The sequence below is a fragment of the Phascolarctos cinereus genome, unplaced genomic scaffold, assembly GCF_003287225.1.
Source record: "Phascolarctos cinereus isolate Bilbo 61053 unplaced genomic scaffold, phaCin_HiC Scaffold_5;HRSCAF=322, whole genome shotgun sequence".
In the NCBI taxonomy this organism is placed as follows: Eukaryota; Metazoa; Chordata; class Mammalia; order Diprotodontia; family Phascolarctidae; genus Phascolarctos; species Phascolarctos cinereus.
Window position 1 is genome coordinate 230,460,276 of NW_027555958.1, and position 23,515 is coordinate 230,483,790.

At 37.0% G+C, this 23,515-nt stretch overlaps 1 protein-coding gene and 1 long non-coding RNA gene across 5 annotated transcripts in view; one reads left to right on the plus strand and one right to left on the minus strand.

The window, feature by feature from the left end:
- BICRAL (BICRA like chromatin remodeling complex associated protein) overlaps positions 1-23,515 on the minus strand; it is a 103,966-nt gene that overhangs the window by 34,425 nt on the left and 46,026 nt on the right. The window contains exon 1 of one of the 4 annotated variants that reach the window (XM_020976806.2): positions 757-4,376. The exons of 2 other annotated variants lie outside the window; for them this stretch is intronic. The gene's annotated coding sequence lies outside the window, so the exon portion shown is untranslated. Of the gene's footprint in view, positions 1-115; positions 691-756; positions 4,377-23,515 lie in introns of those variants that run through there. One more of the 4 variants, XM_020976807.2, reaches the window with a different exon arrangement.
- Positions 5,573-23,515, plus strand: part of LOC144457587 (uncharacterized) — a 29,779-nt gene continuing 11,836 nt past the window's right edge. The window contains exon 1 of the long non-coding RNA XR_013487018.1: positions 5,573-5,650. This is a non-coding gene — a long non-coding RNA (uncharacterized LOC144457587). The remainder of the gene's footprint in view (positions 5,651-23,515) is intronic.

Genomic DNA, 23,515 nt, shown 5'->3' on the forward strand with positions numbered 1-23,515 from the left:
ATATTTAAATAAGATTTTAATCCTCTGATTTTATAATAATTGTTATAGAAAATGTTTTATTTAAATCATTCTTATTAGTTAAGATAAATAGTTTATTATATAAGGGGTCACATACCGTAATAAAGGGCTTAAGATAAATGAAAGACAGTTGGAGATGGTCCACTCCCTGGTGAAGACAGAGGAGTCAAAGAACAAACTCAGAAGCTGGTAAGCCTAAACTGTAAACTTTCCTACAATTAGCCCCAACAGAAGACAAACTATTAACCTTCATTTTAGAAAAGTCTTATAGATACATATAGCTCTTTCATCTTGGGACAGGACATTTTTGCACACTCTGAGTAGTGACCCTTTTCCTTACTTTCTTAAGGAAAACAGAGAATAATAGCTCATCCTCACCATATTCTGAGAGATTTCAAAGAGCAAGGGAGAAAGACCATAGATATCCCCAAACCCGAAGGAGCTACAGGAGGCTTGGTCCCACATTTTGATCATCTGTCCCTCACGACAGTGTTGCCAAGTCTTCAATTCCATCCAATCCATGCTCTAGGACATAAATCCTGATATTGGGTATGCATGAATGCACAGGGGAAAAAAAAATCTCTGGAAAGACAGTCACCGCCACCTCCCTTAAAATATTTAAAGCATAAACTAAAAGTCACCTGCCAAGACTAAATGATCAAATTATTGTGCTTTAGCCAAAATGATGTAAATCCCACCCAAGCCCCCCCTCCCCAGTCTCAGGTCCTGTAAACTTACACTAACACTTGCACACGTGGCAACGGTGCTCTGTACCCATTTCAAGCAGGGCATGGAATAATTTACATCACAGAATACCAGAGGCAAGGGTTCTCTGGCAGTTGGAAAGGGCAGTTGTGAATGGCAGTTAGGCAGGAGTGAAATGCTGAGAAGGTGTCCCAAGGCAAGAAGGGAGAACTGATTCAGAATGGGCTTTTTTTTTTCCTTAAAAACAAACAAAAATTTCCCACCAGCTAAACCTCCTCCCTAACTCCCCACATCATCTCTTTCCAGTAGAGAAGAGGCACAGAAGAATTCTTGCACAAGGACCACAGAGCATCCCCAAGGACAGCCCTTGAAGGGGGTAAGTGTCTCTCTGGGGGTTCCTTTCTGCCCTTAGGTAAGTAATTAATTCTGCTACTGAGGGATCCAAGGGTGGGAATGTGAGCTTGGCCTTCTTCTCTCCAGGCACACAGCAAGGAGGCTGGAGAGAGTGAGGGGAAATCATGAAAAGGAATACCTGCTATTAGGAGTGGAAACCCTGAGCAGAGCAGGAAGGCTAAGGCAGAAACTGTTTACACATTCAGACATGCAGGTAGCCCCCTTTGTGGTGAGGTACATGACAGATTTTGAAGTGCAAGGATGGGAAAAGGAAAAAACCAAACTCTGTGACCTCAACTACTAGGTAGAGATATTTTTGAGTCAATTTCCTATATATTCAGCAATATTTTTGAGTGGGGCCTACCTTAGAATCCTGCTAATCTTATTCCTGAAATAGGACCCCATTTTAAAGATATGCTTGCTGGAGATTATACCGATTTGGATCTACCACTGGATAATAATGCCTGCTACCCCATCAGGTACACATAAGGAGAGAAAGCCAATTCTGACATAGCTCAGTTAGCATATAAGATGTGATCCTATCTCATAGTGTCCCTCTATCACTTCTAAGAATTTAAATGGCAGGCCAGTATAGCAGGAAAGAGAAATGGATATAGAGTCAGAAGACTTGGTTTCAATTTCCTGGCTCTACTATTTATGATTAACTATTTGATCTTAAATGAAGTCACTTAACTTTTTAAAGCCTACTTCCTTATCTATAAAATGAAGGGGTTAAACATGATAACTTTTAGGGTCCCATTAAGCTCTAAACTAGATTTCCCTGTATTTAATGTCTAATTTTAAATAGCACTTGCCTAACTAGCAACCTCAGGATGCAAATTTATTAAGAAAAATGACACCAATACAGACTATTCTAAAACAGTTTTGTAAAACCCACTTTCCCCGTTGCCTCCCTCACTTCTTACCCCTATCTAGTTAAACCTAAGTGGTGAGAATGCCTTAAAGGCCAAATGACTTAACCTTTAGCCAACTGGGGAATAAATGTCATCCTCTACCTAAAAGCCTCCATTAAGTGCCTTTTCAAGATGAAAAAGACTTCTCAGCTTCTGGGAAAAAACCTGTCAGGTACAAAGAGCTTTTCCTACTTCCTAAACAAAGTAGTCAGCTGGACAGGCAACCAGATGGCATGATAAAAGAGCAGACAATTTAATCACATCAGATGGAACTAAAAGTCATTCTCTTCCCTTCTTCCCTCCCTCTGTGTCACTCCAAATAAACACTGCTGGTCAAAATCTGACTTGAAAGACTATTCCTTATAATGTCAAGGAACTCTGGTGTCTGTCCTCCAAAGGTATCAGTGACCTACCAGACATATCTGCCTTCTCTTACTCTCAAGTAGGTAGAATGCTATGGTCTTTATACTCAATAGCACACACAGAATTCCATTTTTAAAGGGCTATACCCATTCTTGATCTTTGGGACAGCTCCGAATTGACAGCACATTCCTCCCCATTACTTTCTTAAAGAGATTCCTAAAATACAGTCAACCTTGGAAACTGTATTTTGACTCATGTTTATTTTTTTAATTAAACTTTATCTTTAAAAAATCAATTAAAATCTGCCTTCTTTCCCTCCCATCCTCCCCCTGCCATGAGAAAGAAAAAAAACCCCTGTTACAAACATATATAATTAAGTAAAATTCCTGCAACGGCCATGTCCAAAAAAGATATTTCTTAATCTTCACTCTGAGTCCAGGAAGTGGGTATAGCATGTTTTTTATCATGAGTTCTCTGGAATAATGATTAGACATTGCATTGATTAGAGTTCCTAATCCTTTCAAAGTTATCTGTCTTTACAATATTGTTATCATTGTATAAACTGTTCTTCATCACTACAATCATTTCTGACAGTACCATACTATTCTATCACATGCATATACCATAATTCAGCCATTCCTCAAATGATGGTCCCCCAACTTCTGTTTCTAATTGTTTATGGCCAAAAAAGAGCTGCTCTAAATGTTTTTGAATACATAAGGGTTCGATCCATGTTTCTGAACCCAAATTAAGCACACTGGGCAATTATTCACAGTAAAGAGGAAAACCCAAGACTTTACATCCCATGAAACAAAAGTGAAAAATGAGATTCTTTCAAGAGAGGGGAAATAGGGTTCATCCTGGCAAGTTACTTCACCTATGTGGCCCCAGTTTCTTCATGTGTAAATAAAGGGGCTGGACTACATGGCCTCAGGTTCCTGCCAGCTCTGAATCCCATCATTTTATGTCAGCTCTCTTTCCCTCAATACTTCACAGAGCTGTGAATTCACTGAAGAGAGAGCTTCCTCTACCTAACTAAATGATCTTAATGCTATGGTTGAAAAAAATTTCATCACTTTGTGGCCAATAGAATGCAAGTTCCTGGAGGACAGGGGCTGTGTCGTTTTTGTCTTTGTATCCCCAGAGAACAGCACAGTGCCAGGCACCTGGTAGGCAGCAATGAAACCTTTTCCACTTGGAAGTACTTCAGGCAGTCAATATGCATTTATTAAGCATTTATCACGTGTCTGACACTGTGCAAAGTGCTGGGGAGTAAATAAAAGCAAAAACAGAGTCTCGGCTCTCAAGGAGCTCAAAGTCTATTGGGGGAGATAACATGCAAACAATTAGGTCCATTTAAGTAAGATATATACTGCAAAAATGGGAGATCATCTCAGAAAGAAGGCACTAGTAATTGGGGGACTAGGAAAGGCCTGCAGAAAGTGCTATTTGAGATAAGTCCTGAAGGCAGGAAAGCCAGAATGCAAAAGTGAGAAGGCAGAGTATTCAAGGCATGAAGGACAGCTAGCGAAAAGGTAGATGGGATGGAGTGCTGTGTGCAATATCCATGCCAATGTCAATGGATCACAGGGTACATGGAAGAGAGTAAAGCATAAGAGTGGACAGATAGGAAGAAGTAAAAAGGCTTCAAAATCAAACAGAAGTTTTTATATTTGATCTTAGAGGTAATAGGGAACCACTGGAGTTTATTAATAGACAAGTGACTTGTGTGCTTTAGGAAGATCACTTTGGCAGCTGAGCAGAGAATATGTTGAAGGGGGAGAGACTTGAGGCAGGGAGACCAACTAGCTACGGGAACAGTCTGAAAATGAGGCAAAGAAGGCCTGTACCAAGTCAAATTGAGTCAAGAAGCACTTTCTGAGTGCCTACTAAGTTGCCAGGCACTGTGCTGCATGCTGGGATTACAAAGAAAGACAAAATAATAGTCCTTATTCTCAAAGAGCTCACAGTCTAATGCAAAAACAACATGTAAACAATTATATACAAACAAGCTATAGGCAACTACTGGAGTTTATTGACTAGGAAGGTGACATAGACCTGGGATCAGTCTGACAGCTGAGTGGAGGATGGACTGAAGTAGGGAAGACTGGAGGCAAGGAGACCAACTAGCAGGCTACTGCAACAGCCACAGTATGAAGTGATGAGGACCTGCCAGGGTCAGGACATGCACAAGGGATGTTATGGAAGTAAAACGGACAGGGCTTGACAACTAATTGAATACAGGGGTGACAGAGTGAGAAGCCAAGCTCCTGGTTAGAAGCCTGGATGATTGGAAGGATAGTGTTGAGACCCACAGCTTAAGAAGTGCTGAAGGGATCACAAGTGGAAAAAGTTTAAGAAGCCCTATGCTAGACAGTAATAGAGAAATTAGGAGGATTCATAGGTTTGGGAGGAAGATAAAGAGTTCATTTTTGGACTTGCTGGTTCAAGATGTTTATGAGATATTTAGTCTGAGATAGCTACTAGGCAGTTAGATATGTGAGAATGAAGGTCTGCAGAGAGGTTAGGAATAGACAAGTAAACCTTAGAGCCATCTGCATAGAGACAATAATTGAAACCATGGGAGCTGAGATCACGAGGTGAGTGTAAGCTTCCCGAGAGTACTGTTTAATTTTTGTTTATATATCCCCAGCACCTAGCAGAGTGCTGACATATAGCAGGTGATTAATAAATGTTTGTTGACTGACCAAAGTCTCTGGCCTCCCTGCACAGCATCCTTTTTACCATATCATGCTCCTCTCAAGGATCTTACAATTTATTAGAGTTCATAAAGAATGTACACAGATAAAATAATACAAAATAGATTAGGTGCACAGTACACAAATTAAGTGCACAAAGTACTATGAAAGATTTCCAGTTTCAGGGGATTACAGAGGGCTTTACAATAAGTAGAGTTAGTATTGGAAGAGGATAGCTAGGCTGTTAATAGTTGCAGAGAAGGTGGAAAGGGGGAGAAAACAAAATGATTGAAGGCTTGGAGCCTGGAAAGCATTGTTTAGTGGACAGTGGAGTTAGTTGTACTACTTGGCTGAACTTAAGATACCTCAGGTGGAATAATGGACGATTATTAAAACACAAAAGCTACAATGGAAGACTGGAGCCAAATTGTGGGGGGCCTAGAATTACAGCTTTTAAAATATGGATTTTATTCAGCAGGCAATGGGGATACACACTGAAGCATTATGAGATGACTGATGGACTAAGAGCTCTGCATTAGGAAGATTAATCTGCCAGTAGTGAGTATAGTACATAAAATAACTAAAAAGTGGCCTGTCATCTTTACTTGTATCTCTGCCTAGAAAGAAACTGAATTCTTCAATAGACTTTATCTTTATTTCTTAAAGATATGACTGTCAAAATAGGCTGCACCTGTGTGTGACTGCCTCCAGTCATGTTCAGCAGGACATGTGCTAAGGTCTGAGGATATAAAGAAAGGCAAAAACACTGGCCTGCCACCCTCCCAAGAAATCATACCCTCCCTTTACCCTGTTTCACCTCTTGTTCAGAAAATAAAAATCAAGTCCATCTTACTGTTGCTACTAGAAAGAATATGACAATCTACTGCCATGTGGAAGGACTGAGAATCCCAGTGAAGAAGAAGGCAGTCAATGGCAATGATCCAGAATGGGGGGGGGGTCTAGAAAGAGAGGAAGAGTGACTGGGCAATAGGCAAAGCATTCAAGGATCAAGGACAGTGTAAATTTGAACTGGTTAGCTAAAGGGTCAACATAAGTGCAGGCAGAGCAGGAGTAGTAACAGGCTAGGAAATCAGGGAAAGAGCAGAGTGACTAGAAGTATAGGAAGGGCAAAGTATAAGAGAGTACTGTAAGAGGGGGACAGGGAGAAATTCAAGTAATAGGCGGTTGTGATCAGATTCAGGAATTTTGTAGTTTTGGATTGTTCAGGTGGAACACTTGTTAAGGAAATGACCATACCTCTGTGTGGCTGAGGTGGAATGAAGATGCAGATCATATAAACTGAGGGAAGAGATAATAAATCACTGAACTTTGTACCTTAAGACCATGGCCTTCACCCTCCCTCCATTTTTCTGACTAAAACACCTTCCCTGGCCACAACCTCCCCATTGGTTTTGTCTCTGCCTTTAGAAAATAAGTTCCTTGAGGGCATAGACCACCAAGCTTTTGTACTTGTATCCCTAGCACTTGGCACAGTGTTGATGAAGGTCGTAATACTTTTCATGCCTTTGTTCTTTCAGGTAGGGTGTGTGTGTGTGTGTGTGCGTGCGCGTGCGTGCGCACGTGTGTGTGTGTGTGGTACATATGTATACATATATATTCTGTTGTTGTTTAGTCAATTAGTCATGTCCAACTCTTTGTGACTGGGGTCTTCTTGGCAAAGATACTGGATGGTGTGCCATTTCCTTCTTCAGCTCATTTTACAGATGAGGAGACTGAGGCAAACAGAATTAAGTGACTAGTAAGCATCTGAGTCTGAGACAGGTCTTCCTAACTCCATGCCCAGTGCTCTATCACTGAGTCCATCTAGCTGCAGACATATACACACACACCCCTTAATGCACTAGCTTCCACAGGGTTGAGAGGATAAAGAAAATGGATATAAAGTTTTTTGTAGATAAAAAAAGTTCGAGAAAAATGTTGCAGTTACAATCATAAAAAAATATAATTCAACATCTTAGCTCAGCATAGGAAGATGTTAAACTTTAAATTTGCTTTGTAGGTCTCCAGCCCATTTCTGTGGCTCAGTGCTGACTGCCCCCCTACCTGCAGAGGCTAAGTGAATTTGTTCTTGGTCACAAAACTCACAGTATACAGCCAGGTCTTGAACCACTTGAACCTAAGTCATTATGACCCCAAGGCCCACAGTCTATCTATTATACCACAATGCTTCTCCCACAATGACTACAGCAAAGCCAAGAAATTCAGGACTGAGAGGCAACAAAATTTAGGGCAAATACAAATGTCTTTAGTTCTATACTATAAAAATTAAGGAACACAGCCTTTCTGTCAGCAGTTGACAAACTACAAAAGTACAGAGTGGCCTGCTCTAGATCCCAATCTCACCATTAGCTTAGCAAAAGAGTTCTGAACCAATCTATGTACTGGATGTTCCAAAAGGTTGTTTAATAGATGCTTGTTGAACAAATGAATAGATGGCTGACAGATTACAGTATGAACATAGCATATATGAATATGGCTGCTTCTCTTCTTCCCATTCGTTAATATCTATTGCTAAACCAGCTTAAAGCTGATGGCGAGATCCAGGCCTGAAAAAGTGAAACTGGCCATGGGGAAATCTAAGTTTAATATAGATAATAACTCAGGGATAACCCCTTAGTTCCAAACTCAAAGTAAAAAAGTCCCAGAGGAAATCCACACTGTTTTAACTTCTTCACAGAATCCCAGCATTCTGCTAGTTAGAAGGGACTCTGGTGGCCTTCAAGTTCAACTCATGCCCTAAAGGAGTCTCTCACTGTAACATATCTGGCAAGTGGCCAGCTTCTGTGTCAAGCCTTCCAAAGAAGTCAACCTACCACTTCTTGAAGGCAGTCCAATTCACTTCTGAACAGCTCAAATTTCTAGGAAGTTTTTCTTAACATCAAGCGTCCTTTGAAACTCCCACCCCCTGCTCCTGATTCTTCTCTTTAGGGCCAAATGGAACAAGTCAAATGTCTCTTCCACACAACCCTTTAGGTACTTTAAAACAGCTATGATCTTCCTGATGAGGCTTCTTTTCTCTGAGCTAAATATTTCTAGTTCCTTCACTTGACCTTCCTATAACATGGTCTCTTGTCGTTCTCTGGACAGAAATAAACTCAAATCTCCAGACAAGGTTTGACAGGGCAGAGTACAGAGTTGATCATCTCCTTATTCCTGGAAGCCAAGCCTCTCTCACGGCAGCCCAAGATCACATAAGCTTTTTCAGCTGCCACAATATTCTGCTGATTCATATTCAGCTTGCAGTCCACTAACCACCTCAGATGCCCACCCAACACTACTCTTTCCCGTTTTATACTTGAAGTTGATATTTTGAACCCTAGTCTAAGGCTTTATACTTATCCTTGCTGAATTTCTTCTTAATCATTTCAACCCAATGCTCCAGTCTGTTGACATTCTTTTGGCTACTGATCCTATCTGCCAGTGGGCTAGCTATCACCTCTCTTAAGTGTAATGCCACCTGCAAACTAGAAGAGCATGCATTTACACCTCTACCCAAATAAGTGACAAAAATGGTAAACAGCATTGGCCCAAGAACAGATCCCTGGGGGTATTCCATAGAAGACTACTTTCCATGTTGACAGCGAACCATTAATAACTACTCTTTGAGTTCAATCATTCAAATAGTTTTGAATTCATCTAATTATGTTAAAATGCACTTCACATCTTTCTATCTTCTTCACAAAAAGAGTATGACAAATTTTATCAAAAGTCTTGCCACAATCCAGGCAAACTATCTCCTACTCGTAAAATGGTATATTGAATAGAGAGTTGGTCTTAGAGCCAGGAAGCCCTGAATCAGAGTCCCACTTCTGATATATATTGGCCATGGTGACCCTGTTCAAGTCATTTAACAATGTTCTAAGCAATTCTGTAAGGCTATAAGTTGCAGGAAGAGTCTGTACAAGTTTCCTCATTTACTGAAATCACAGGTGTAGTCCTATGACTGTATTTCCTCATCTACCAATTTAGTAACCTCCTTCTTTGTTTCTCCAAAATTCTACATGACATGGTGGGAAGGGACTTACAGGTCTTAGAGTAGCTCTCACTCCTAATGAACTAAAGGGATCTGACTTAAAATATAAACATCTGTAATTAATTTTCATTTCTAAGTTGTTAATAAAGTACAATTATCAATCTTTGGATTTGTATAATAACATTGCTCCTAAGAACTCAAAGCATTTTACATAAATTATATTCTTTTAGCCTCAAAACATCTCGATGACATAGAAAAGAGAGTAAATATTATATGAATTTTTACAGATGAGGAAATTAAGGTACTAGAGAGGTTAGATGATTTGCCCAAGCTCACACAATGAAGTACTGACAAATCAAGAAATGGTTTTAAAGAGTGCTTTCCCTAAATTTTTTATATATAATTAGATCTTCAAACCAAGAACACATTGTTCTTAAGAGCAGGAGAATATTCTGGATAACCAAAAATAGGAGATAAGACTACAATAAGTTTTAATTCTAGAGTTGATGCTGCCTTTGTGACCTTAAACAAGTAATTTTGGTTTTTTACACCTAGTTTCTTTATTTGTAAAACTGGGGAAAAGACTTTTCTAACTCATGGAGCTGCTTGTGAATAAGTGTTTTGTAAAATTATAAGACTCTTTACAAATGCTAGGTAATATTTCCATTATGACTGTGTTATATTCATGTTCAAGTACTTTTAGAATAACATAGAATACACATAAGTTGTAGTTGGAAGTTCACATAAAAATGTTAAGTCATATTAAATTACGATACCAAAAGGTCAAAATGCAGCATGCGCAGTTTCTAAGAGAAGTAGGGGTATCTACCCTTTTAAAAACACTGGATGATCAGGTTAGACAGGAGGAGAGCAGCATGGCAGAACTAAAAGGGAAGAGAAGAGTATGAAAAGATGTCTAGTTTTAAGTGGCTCAAGAATGAACCACTTACAAATTTTTACAAGTGGTCCCACTGGAGGGTGTGGCACCCTTTCTCATCCTATTTTTACTCATTACTGCTGCTTTCTTTTTAGAAGCTTTCTTTCTGGGTTCTTTTAAAAGAAAGTTTCATAGTAATACTTATTTCTTTGTTAATCTACAAAGTAACATAAACTGTTTGAAAGGCATCTGATCATTCTAAACTATGTTTGCGAAGTTTTATTTCCCCAACAGCAAATGAATGAAAGATTTATCAGTTCTTCTGGAGAACTCAGTACAAAGGAGGAGTAACTCAGAGTGAACTTTTGCAAGTTTATAACTAGTATGAGCAGACAAGGTGACCCTTACATATAATTCAGTTGGCTAGTTACTGTAAGAAAATCTCCACATAAGTAGTGGTCCAATAGTATTGTAATACATATAAAATGAAGGGGTGGGATAAGATGTCAGATGGTCTTATGATAAGACAATTGTAGACACTTGGAGATTTTGAGGCCTCACCATCTACAACAGTAACCACAATCCCTGGTGTGCAAACTCCTGAGTGTGGCCTAAACCAGATTAAAATGCAACTGGGAAATGTTTAACAAAAGAAATAAAAATACAATACAATGCAGATAATGTTAATTTGTGGCTTTCTTAACTCAGGATGCAGCCCACAGGGATCCATTTCTATCAGACACTGTGATGCTCTGTAACATACTCAACAAGTTGTAGTCCAGCCTTTGAACTCCCTTCCCTTTGCAGAGTGCAGAGGCCGGTGGCCTCAAATATACTTTTGACTGTGAATCACTTCAGTCTGGTTAGGAAAGGAGTATGTATAAGTGCTGTTGTTAGTGGCCATCAGTATCCCATCTCAAGTCTAATTATAGACAAGTAGTGTGCAAGTATTCCTAGTAGACTGATTCAGCAGAGACACACCCAAGTTAGAAATTACAAATTCCTAAACTAAAGTACTGTATACCAAAAAGGAAGTTACAGATATCCTTCATTCCAGGACTTTTATTATGGTCAATATGTCTTTAAAGGAATATAAAGCCATCTCCTGCTCTGCCCTACTCACTTCATTACTTCCCTTTCTTGCTCCTACACTTACTCTACACCATTTTCTTTTAAACTATATTGCTTATGTGGGACAGCTTGGTGGCAAAGTAGATAGAGCTCCTGGAGTCAGGAGGACCTCAGTTCAAATCTGGTCTCAGATGCTTACTTGCAGCGAGCGGCCCCTGAACTTTTTGAGTTGCTTTATTTTCCAGAAACACTCACCCAGGGCATGCAGGAGACCCTAAATGTGTCAAGGACAAAGCTCCCCCCTAGACAAAATTTGTTGTTGCACCTTAAACTGGACTCCCTGTCTGTCCTTGGGAGGCAAGACAGGGGGTCCTTTGCAAATAAGCAGATCCTCCTATCTTCATAGTCTAGCAGTTCCCAGGGGAAAAGAATTTGGCTTTTGCCATCACCTTGTTCCTCCCCGTGTGGAGTGGTCTTGACTTTTTTCCTCATCTTTGCTGCACTGTCCCTTCCCCCTCCATGTCATGCCTCTTGCTGATTTCCCCTCCTCCCCCTGTCCTACTATTATAAAAATGCATACTTCTGTAAAGACTGGGAACCCTTTGAGTTCCACATACACATTCATTTCTCTTGTAATAAATCTGGTTTTCACATAAGTCTCATGACATTGTGATTACCTGTTCACAGACTCTTAACCCCAATTGCCTCCTCTAAATAAACAACAAATAAATGAATGAATGAATGAAATGCTTCTTTAAAAAAAACAACTATATTGCTTATGAGAATAGGCAAGTAACAAGAGTATGTGGACTAATATATAGAGTCCTCATTGTCAGAGAGTAAGCTTCACCGAACACAACACTAAATTCAGAATTAGGAGGTCCCCCTACCTTAAGTCTCTCCCTACTCCAATTCACCTTCCGCTCAGATGCCAAAATGATTTTTCTAAAGCTTGGTCTGACTTATGTCATTCCTTTATTCAATAATGTCCAATGGTTCCCTATTACCTCTAGGATAAAATATAATGTCCTAGGTTTAGCTCTTTTTTGTTCTTTAGTCACCTCAAATTATTCATGACCCCATTTGGGATTTTCTTGGAAAAGATACTGGAGTGGTTTGCCATTTCCTTCTCTAGCTCCTTTTACAGATGAGGAAACTGATGGAAAAAGGTTAAGTGACTTGCCCAAGGTCACACAGCTAGTAAGTGTCTGAGGCCAGATTTGAGCTCAGGTCTCCCTGCCTCCAGGCCCAGTGCCTCATCCACGGCACCACCTAGCTACCCTATGTTTAGCATTTAAAGCTCTTCATTCCCTGGTTCCTTCCTACCTTTCTAGCCTTCTTACATTTTACAATCTTTCATGCCTCTACCATCTAGTTATACTGGCAGCTGTGCTTGGCACAAAGTAGGCACCATATAAATAACTTAATTTCCTCTCTCTTCCTCTGTCCTGCATGCTATTCCTGGTACATAACACTCCCATCTATCTCCCTTCCTTTACATTGGCTCTCCCCACCTCTGAATCTTAGAATCCCTGGGCTCCTTCAAGACTCAGCTCAACTATGACCTTCCACAGGAGGTCTTTCCTGTTTTTCCTAGTTGGCAACTGGGTGCCTTCCCTACCCTGAGATCACCTTCCATCTACTTGGTATATATCTTATGTGAACCTAATTATTGATATATTTTCTTTCCCATTTGAATGTAAGCTCCTTGAGGGAAGGAATTGTTTTACCATTCTTTGTGTCCCCAAGTTTAGCACAGGATGGCATAGTAGCAATTGCTTAATATATAGGCACTGAATGAAAAGTTTTCCTATGATAAAAGGGCTACTGCAATTAACTCATACTTCACATGTTCATATGTCTCTATAAAGGATGGAAGGAAACAAGCCTTTATTAAGGTCCTACCATGTACCAAGAACTGTGCTAAGCGCTTTATAAATAGTACCTCACGTGATCCTCACAAAATCTTGGGAGGTTAGTGTTATTATTATCCCTATTTTACAGAGATAGAACCCTGCCTGAGGCAGAAGTTAAGTCACTTGTCCAGAGTCATACAGCTAGTATCTAAGGTCATATTTTAAACTCAGTTCTTCCTGACTCCAGGACCAGGACTCTATCCATTCTGCCACATAGCTTCCTCTAAGATTAAATGAAGGTCACATCATAAATAAAGAGTAAAAAGAAAAAAAAATGATCAAATCTATGTATAGGAGAAAGTTCATGACTAAATAAGGAAAAGAGGATCACAGAGGACAAAATGGACAATTTTGGTTGCCTAAAATTGGAAAAGTTTTGCACAAACAAATCTAATAAGGCTAATATTAAAAGGAAAATATTTAGGAAAAAATATTTACAGCAAATTTCTCTGGTAAAGGTAAAATTCCCAAGATTTATGAAGAACTGATTTAAATTTGTAAGAAAAAGAGTCATAAAATGGTTTAAGAATATGAGCAGACAGTTCTCAAGAAAAGAAACCCAAGCTATCAAAAGCCTTATGAAAAAATGCTTCAAATCACTAATAATCAGAGAAATGAAAATTAAACAAATTATGAGACTCCAATTCACACCCATTAGAGTGGCAAAGATGACCAAAAAAAATGATAAGTGTTTGCAAGGACTATGGGAAGCCAGGAACATTGATGTACTTTTGGTGGACTTGTAAATAATACAATCATTCTGGAGAGCCATTTGGTATTACAGACAAAAAATTACTCAACAATTCATGTTCTTTGACTCAGCACTGCTAAGCCTCTGCCCAAAAGAGACCAAAGAATGAAGAAAATGTCTTTTATGTACAAAAATATTTATAGCAGCTCTTTTTGTAGTGACAAAAAAACCCAGAAACTTGGGGAATGTTCATCAAATGAGGAATGGCCATCAAATGAGGAATGGCCAAGTAAGTATTGGCATATGAATATTATGGAGTGATGTTATGCTGTAAGAAATGAGAAAAGATATGATTTCAAAAAGACATGGAAAGACTTATATGATTGATATAGAGTGAAGTGAACCAAAAGGACAATTCATACAATAACATCAATATAATGAAAACAAAGAATTTTGAGGACTTTATAAATTGATGAAAAATGAAATGAGCAGAACCAAGAGAGGAACCTATACAAGACTGTAAAAACAAATAACTTTCAAAGCTGTAAAAACTATGATCAATACCATGACCTTTACAATTCCAGAAGACTGATGATGATGTATTTAGATAACAGAATGAGACATATCTATTTTTGTAAATGGCCATTGAGGGAATCTGTTTTGTTTGACTATGCATATTTGTAATAAGAACTTTTTCTTACCTTTTTTTCAATGATGAGAGATCAGAGAGAAAATAAATTAACCCTTCATTTTAAAAATAGATGTGGAGGGGTGGTACAGATGTGGAATAATGCACATACTTTTAAATGAGGTCACTATTATTAGTTTTACTTAACTGTTTTACTGTGTTACAAGAGACCTCTCAGGAAACAGGAGTGATGTAATGGAAAAACAAAATACATCAATACAACTTTGGAAAAAAGAACAAATGAGAGTTCCAAAGCTAAATTTAAGTATCTTTTAAAAATTATTGCACATTCTAATTTATACTCACTTATGTTTCTGGTAATGTAACTGAACTACAGTTTAAAATAAATAGGACTGAAGGTTAGGAATGGTTATCTTCCACTGAAACACAAGTAACTGCTGGTACAACTGTCATAGATTAACTTATTTCCCAATGGTATAAACAGATCACTGTATACTTGTATATTTTTGTGAAAAATGCAAATAATAGGGCTACCTATGCCCCTAAATTCAAAGCTGGCTATAGAAATCACAATGTCTATAAGACATGTTACTAAGACTCAAAACCTTAAAAAAAAAAGTACTATTTTTACAACATACTTCTCACCTGGAAATTTTAAATTTATTCTCACTCCCAACCAAACTCACTCCTAGCTATATTTCTAGAATTTTTTCAAACTAATCTCCTTTACACATACTATGTTCCAACCAGACTAACTAGGTGTTTTAGTACTGGGCATGCCAAATCCTGTCTCCATGCCACTGTACAGGCTGACCCCCATACCTAGAATACCATTCATTTTCATCGGTGCCTTTTTTAAAAAATAGTTATCTTTTCAAAAATCAAAAATCTATTTCTCCCTTCTACTTCTCTCTTCTCATTGAAAGGGGAAAAAAAAGAAACAGACAAAACCCTTGTGACGAATATGTCAAAACAAAATCCTTCACTGGCCACTTACAAAAAATATATGTTGCATTCCATACCCTGAGTCACCTCTGTCAGGAGCTGCTGCCTCCTGGAAATTATGGTTGGTCATTGTGTTGATCAGAGTTCTTAAGTCTTTCCATGTTATTTTTATTTACTTTTTTTCTGTACAAATTGTTCTGTTTCTTCTCATTTAACTCATTTAACTAACTGGTATCAGTTCATACCAGTCCTCTTAGGATAGTCTGAATCTGTCCATTTCATTTCTTACAGCAAAGTAATATTTATACCATTATATTCACACACCATAATTTGTTCAGCCATTCCAAACTGATGAGTAGCCCTTTAGTTTTAAGTTATTTGCTACCACAAAAAGAGCTGCCATAAATATCTTTGTACCTAGGAGTCCTTTTCTTCTTTCTCTGATCTCGGTGCTTCCTGCAAGGCCCAGCTCGGGTACCATTTTCTACTTCTACTCAGGAAGACTCTTCTAGTTCTTGAGTTTTTAAAGATCCTGAAATGACTTTATATTCACTTAGCTAAATACATACTGTAACCTCCCAGCAGAATTTAAATTCTTTAAGGTTTTTTTGTCTTTGTAATCCCAGTGTCAAGTATTATGTCTGATACTTAGCAGGTGTGTAATAAGCAAGTTTTGAACCTGAATTCACTGACAGATGGATTGCTGTTAAAACCCTAAATTCTCGAGGTTATCTTTATAATTCACTGTTAATTGTTTGTATCCTCAATAAATATTTTAAAACGTTAAATGAATCATCTATGTTGTGAACTGAAATCATTAACAGTCTTTAACCCTACATCATCTGACATTCCCAGAGTCTTATTTATATGGAGATATCTTCTAATTTACTCTGAATTCAAAAGTGCAACCACATTATTTTAAATTCTGACAAAAGACAGATGTTTTTAGTGATTTTCTTCAACAAAAGTTTTGAGATATTTGATTTAAGTGAGAAAAAAGAGGAGTAAGAAAGAAGACTCTGTCTTCAACTTTCCTATACTAGCCTATCAACTCATATACTTTAAAAGGTTGCTATATTTATTAAAATAGTAGTAACCGTAGCTTTCCGAGATAAATAAAAGAGTACTGTAGTTGGAGTTTTAAAAACCTGGATTAGAATCAAAGTCTTGACACAGAATACCTGTTTAACGCTTGGGGAGGTTATTTAAATTCTATATGCCTCAGGCTAATCCTAACAGGGGTTTGTAATCTGCTTTAGTTGAGTTTCCCTAGGATGAAAGTCAATCAGTAAGCATTTATTAAATACCTACTATGTTCCTAGAACTGTACTAGGCACTGAGAAAAAAACAACAAAAGCAAAGCAGATACTAAAGGAGCACCTGTTGTAATGGTGGAGGCAACATGCACATAGAAGTATGTGCATTTGTGTACACACACACAAGGAGACACAAAACAGAAACAAGGTAACCTTGAAGGGGGTGTAACTAACAGAGGGGTAAGGAGAAGAAAGCAGATCAGGAAATAAGAGATCCTGTGTTTATTCATATTACTAAAATGCTCACAAATAAAGTTCTATTTAACTTGATCCATTTCTGATAAGGTGATTTCTAATTTAAGTTTTTTGACATGGCAGTCGAAATACAAAGATGGAAACCAATAACAGCATAACAAAAAAGGGCAAGGTTATGAACAAAGTATTAGAAAATGTATCTTTTAAAAATGAAATTCATAGTATTTTCTACAGCAAAAAGCTATGTGATTATGCTATTCAACGGAAGAGATACATAGGGAATTGTTACATGGCAAATGATACAAAGAAAATGTCTAAATTATTAATGTACTTTAAAACACCTCGAAAATCAATTTCAAGTTGCTTTTCAAGAATTTTGTTGTAAATTCTGCATTATCTACCATGATATAATATTTATGCAAATACAAACCATGAGAAATAGCCAATTGTTCAACATTAATCTACATTAATCTAAACTTGTTCAACAACTCTTATACACAGCACTAAAAACTATACAAAACCAGAGTACCACGGAATTATTTTTTCTACAAAAACAATCTGTTTATACCTCTCTAGAGAGTACAATTAACTCCTAATAAACAGATAAACTTGCAGTAAAGATGGCACTGCCAATGTTATAGGTGCTATACCAAAACACCTGTAATACCTCATAATACTAAGGCAAATTAGTATTTTCCTCTAATCAGTAAAATTGATAACACAGGGGAGAAAAAACCTAAGTGATCACACATTTTCTCTGTGCTTTGTAGTATTATATTCATATCACACCCAAAAGCCCAAATATTCTGAATAATGAACAGTACTTTCTGAAATCTATCATTGAGAAAAGAAAACATATCTTGCACAATGAAATGGAGGTCAACCAGACAGTTGTGCCCTCTATTCTTATTGTAATATAGATTGTTTTGTATTTATTGCATTTCAAGTCAAGTAATAATGATAATGTCAAGAATATGACTGGCTAATACCTTTCACAGAACTCAATAAAGCACAATACTTTATAATCAATCCTTATTAAGAACAATAACAAACCTAAGTCCCACAAAATCCCCTGGCCTAATCTCTTCTCTCCATCTTCTCAAGTTTTGCAATTCCTTGTTCCCTAACAGCAAAGCATTTGTACATTATTGCTCTTATGTCCTTGGCTACTTATGAAAAGGTAATCGTGAAATATTTCATAATGAAAAATAAATTATAAACATAATTTTCTCTTCTGTTGTACACTTTCACAGGCATCATTTGATATGAGTTCCCTTCTCAATTTCCAAATTCCTTTGCTTTTAATTTCTGTCAATGAAGAATCTGCAAAATGTTGTGATTTTATAATAAACCCCAAGAAAAATGAGTTTCTTTAACATCAATGACTAACAACTGAAATTCCATTTGACATAATTAATGAAGATGCTTTTGAGGTAAGAACTAATTTTAAATTTGAACAGGAATAATTTTAGAAGAAGGATAATTGGAGGAAAGCAATGTCAAATGGAAAGACTATAAAGCTTTATTTTTAATTTTAAAACTAAAGAAAAATATGAAATTCAAAATGGAACATAAAACTGCCCTTTTAAAAAATTAGAAGTTTCTCCTGGGTTTTGCTATCAACTTCAGTTTCTCAAGTAAACAGAACTGAAAGATACCAAGCAGAAAAAACATGAAAGCAAAAAAAAAATTTTTTTTTTACAGGATACAATCATACTCTGTTATACTTAGCAAGATTTTTAATTTATTTCTAGGAACATTTGGGAGTATTCAGTTAACCATTTTTCCATCTATCCAAAAAGATGGGAGGCATAAAACCATATATCTAAGACTTTTTCAAAAATTATGAAATGTCCAATTAAGTGTCATTCATAACCATGCTTATAAATCATGTTCAACTACATTAATAAAAAGCAAAAAGTTAGGGCTCAGGGCAGTTAAAAAACCTGTAATATGCCTATATTGACATCTAATCTAATTATGCTAAAATATATATACTGAAATACTACCCTGAAAAGTCATGCAAAAAGTGGAATTCAAAATTCCTCTGTTATTCTGACATGCTACCCTGCAGTTAGCTTTGGTGTTGACAAGCTGTTAATTTCAGCAATGCTGGGAGAGCCATACTACATTTACCATGGCCTACAGTCACCAAAGAATTCTCTATGTGAAAAGAGACAAAATTACTTATTCTCTAGTTTCATATATGGCAAAAAATATATCTATGCATAAGGGTACACACACACACACCCCTCCAACATGGAAAGCCACAAACAAGAATGAAATGTCCCACCTACTACCTCTACTACCACCTCTATTGTCACCAAAGTGGAAAGGTAAAATGGCAGAGTCATTTGGAAAATATTTTTCTTTGTTAATGTATAAAAGATTGTATTTAACAAATCTGACTGAAAAGTAAAAAATACAATTAAATTTCAAATCTATATAACATCATACATTTAGGATTGACAATATTTGAATGATTAGCATAATTCTTCAGTGTCCAGTTGGATGTATAGTACAATGTAGAAAGAGCCTAAATTTCAAAACAAAACAAAATATCCCAGTACAAACTACTTATGGTTTTTTCAAACCTGTTTCATCAATAGTTTCTCAAAAATAATCCCAACAGCCTAAATTATAAAGCATTGTGCTAAGAAAAATATTCCACTAATTTTAAATGTATTTCCTTTAAATCCAACTTAGGGTTATTTTCACTGAAAACCATAAATTCTGAGTGACAATCATATGTGCTAAAAATAAGGCAGGCTAAAATAACTTAGAACACAATCCCAAAAGCTTTACTCTGAGACATGTATATAAGCCTCTAATTTGGGGAGGGGAATAGGACAGTTTCTACTGTCATTTCTTTGCTATTTATAAGAAGAGAGGTATATGGGAACTTTCATTCAATAATACTGATGTGCAGCTAGGTTCTGATTAGCATGAATAACGAATCCTATGAAGTGATTGCATTATTCAAATTTTCACTGCGTATTTCTATTGGGCTGTAACCAGTAAACGTATTTTATATGTAAATATATTTCAAAGACTGTGAATCTAATAACGTGAACGTTTCTCATTATTCACCCTACTCATCAGACCTAGCAGTGTCTCCTTCCAGATACAAGTTAACCTTTGTACCACATTCAGGCTTTACCATGCCTCATCTGGCTAGAGCATATTACAGTACAGTTGTTGGATACCATGATAGCCTTCCATCCATCCTCATACTATAAATGAGCAAATACTTTTTCTGTGAAAGTCTTACTATCATTTAACATCTCACTAATAGTTTACTGGTAATTTTGTTCATTAGTAGACCATAGGTAACTTAAAGGCATGGATCATGTCTAATCTATCTTTGTCATCTCTCCCATCATTAAGCAAACAATTCATTTGCACAAAGTAGAATAATTTTGTTGAACAAATTTCTATTAATATAACACTGACATCTCTTTGCTTTGAAATTGTCCATTTAAGATATGAACAGGCAGTTTTTAGATGAAGAAATTAAAGCTATCTATAGTCATATAAAAAAATGCTCTAACTCATTACTGATTAGAGAAATGCAAATTAAAACAACTCTGAGGTACCACTCCATACCTATAAGGTTGCCTAGTATGACAGAAAAGGAAAATCACAAATGTTGGAGAAAATGTGGGAAAATTAGAACACTAATGCATTGTTGGTAGAGTTGTGAACCACTCTAGAGAGCATTTTGGAACTGTGCCCAAAGGGCTATAAAATTGTGCATAGCCTTTGACCCAGCAATACCACTTCTAGGTCTGTATCTCAAAGAAATCATCAAAATGGGAAAAGAACCCACACGTATAAAAATATTTATAGCAGCTCTTATTGTGGTGGCCAAGAATTGGAAATTGTGAGGATGCCCATCATTTGGGGATTGGATGAACAAGTTGTGGCATATGAATGTAACAGAATACTGCTGTGCTATAAGAAATGATGAGCAGACAAATTTCAGAAAAACCTAGAAAGATTTACATGAACTGATGCTGAGTGAAGTAAGCAGAACCAGAACTTGTACACAGTAACAGCAACATTGTGCAACGATCAACTGTGATAGACTTGGCTCTTCTCAGCACTACAATGATCCAAGACAATTTCAAAAGACTCATGACAGAAAATGCTATCCAATCCAGAGAAAAAACCATGGAGTCTGAATGCAGATCGAAGCATACTATTTTCACTTCTTTAATTTATTTTTTCTTTCTCATGGTTTTTCCCTTTTGTTCTGATTCTTCTTTCACAACATGAATAATTGTGGAAATATGTTTAACATGATTGTACATGTATAACCTATATCAGACTGTTTGCTGTTTTGGGGAGAGGAGAGGGAGAGAGAAAAATATGGAACTCAAAATCTTACAAACATGAATGTTGAAAACTACATGTAACTGGAAAAAATAAAATACTATTAAGTGCAAAAGAAAAAATTATTCATTTAAGATTTTATGCTGAAATCACATGGTATAGTACATTTATTATTGTAATTCTACACAGAACTAAGGATGTTTCGATTTAAAAGTTCAATACAACATAGTTACTAAACTTTTCAAGTAATAACAGTATTAGCAGTAATTATAAGCTAACAGTTACATAATGCTACAAGGTTTGTAAAGAGTTTTACATATATTCTCCCCTCACCCTGACAACAACCCTGGGAGGAAACTGAGGTTGAGACAGGCTAAATAATTCCAGAGAGTCAAACAGCTAGTATTTGAGGCAGGTCTAGAATCCAGGCACTCCTGATCTTAAGTCTTGCACCCTATCTACTATGCCACCCAACTGCCAAAATAAGGAACCCTTTTAAACATTAAAAATCTCTCACATGACAGAAGCTGTATTTCAGTTGTAAAAAGCTGATATTTTTATAGCAATTTAAGACATGCAAACCATATACATTATTAATTTATATGCATTATTTCATTTGATCCTCAACAGCCAGGTACTACAAGAATTATTCTCATTTTATAGATGAAGAAACTGAGGTTCAAAGAGATTGAGCACTTGCCTATGGTCAATAGTTGATGTGCCAGAAGTGAGACTGGAACCCAAGTCTTTAGCAACTCTACATTCAGCACTTTCCCCACTATACCATGCTGTATTCATGAGGCATATCTTTCTGGAGCCTGCGAAGCCAGGAGGCAGAAATGAAAATAGCATTCCAGGCATGAGGGACAACCAAAGAAAATGCCTGAAACTGAGAGACGAGCATCTTGGTCATGGAACAGCCAGAAGGCCAGTGTCACTGGATCAAACAGTACATTACCACATGTTGGGAAGTAAGAAGACTGGAAAAGTGGGAGAGGGCTAAGTTATGAAGGTCTTTGAATGCCAAAAAGAATGTTTTATATTTGGCCCTGGAGGTGACAGAGGCCCATAATAACCCCTATTATTAAATAGAGGGTGTCATAGTTGGAGGTATGCTTTAGGAAAATCACTTTGGTGGCTAGATGGAAGATGGGCTGGACTGGGGAGAGACTTGTGGCAGGTAGTCCTACCAGCTGGGTATTGCAGTAAACCAGGCATGAGATGACAAGGGCCTCAGGGTGGTGGAAGTATCATTATAATTTTAGTTTTCAATTTTAGTTGATTTGTTTTTGTTCTTTCCATTTACATTGTTGTAGTCACTGTGTACACTGTTTTGCTGGTTCTGCTTACTTCACTTTGCATCAGTTCATATAAGTCTTTTTATGCCTCTCTGGGTTCTTCACACTCACTGTTTTCTTACAACAAAGAGATACTGTGTTACATTCATGTACCTTAATTTCTTTACCTTTCTCCCAATTGGCAGAGTTGAAGAGCATCAACTTTGTTCCAGTTCTTTATTACCATAAAAAGTATTAGTATAAATATTTTGGTGGATGTTTATTTTTGTCACGGATATCCTTGGGGGAGGGGGAGTCGTATGCCCAAGAGCAGGAATCTCTGGGTCAAAGACTATGGATATTTTAGTTACTCTCTTCAAATAATCCCAAACTGCTTTCAAGAATAGCTGGAGCAAATGATAGCTTCACCAACAAGTCTTTGGTGTGACTGTCCTTCCATAAAAGCTCCAATGTTGACTATTTCCACCTTTTCTGACCCTTGCTAATTTTCAAAGTGTGAAGTGAAACCTCAGGGTTGTATTGATAAGTATTTCTCACATTATTAGTGATTTGGAGTATTCTTTGCCTATGGTTGCCATAGCTTGCAGTTCTTCTTTCAAGAACTCTTTAAGGACATCTGACATGAAGATTTTCTCCCAGTGATCACTTCCCTTCTTATCTTGGTTGCATTAATTCTGCTCATGCAAAAGCCTTTTCAATTTCATCCAAATTATCCCTTTTATCTTTTATAATCATCTCTATCCCTTGTTTGGTTAAAAATTCATCCCTTACTCATGGCTGTGAAAGCTCTGCTTCTCATTTAATTATGTGTGGCCTGATATTTAATATTCAAGACATATATCCATTTTTAATTTATTGTGACATATGAGTAAGACACTGGCCCAAACATAATTTCTGCCAGACTGTTCTCTTGATTTTCTGGCAAATATTGTCAAATATGTAGCTCTTTCCCAGGAAATTTATATTTTCAGATTTATAGGCATAGAGAAATTTCCTAACATTGTAAAAAGTATCATTGTAAAACCAAAAGCTAGGATTATATCCAATGGGGAAACAACAGCATCTCCAATAAAAACAATAGTAAAGCAAGGATGCACTATTTCTGTGTTGTTATTTGACATAAAAATGCTAACGCT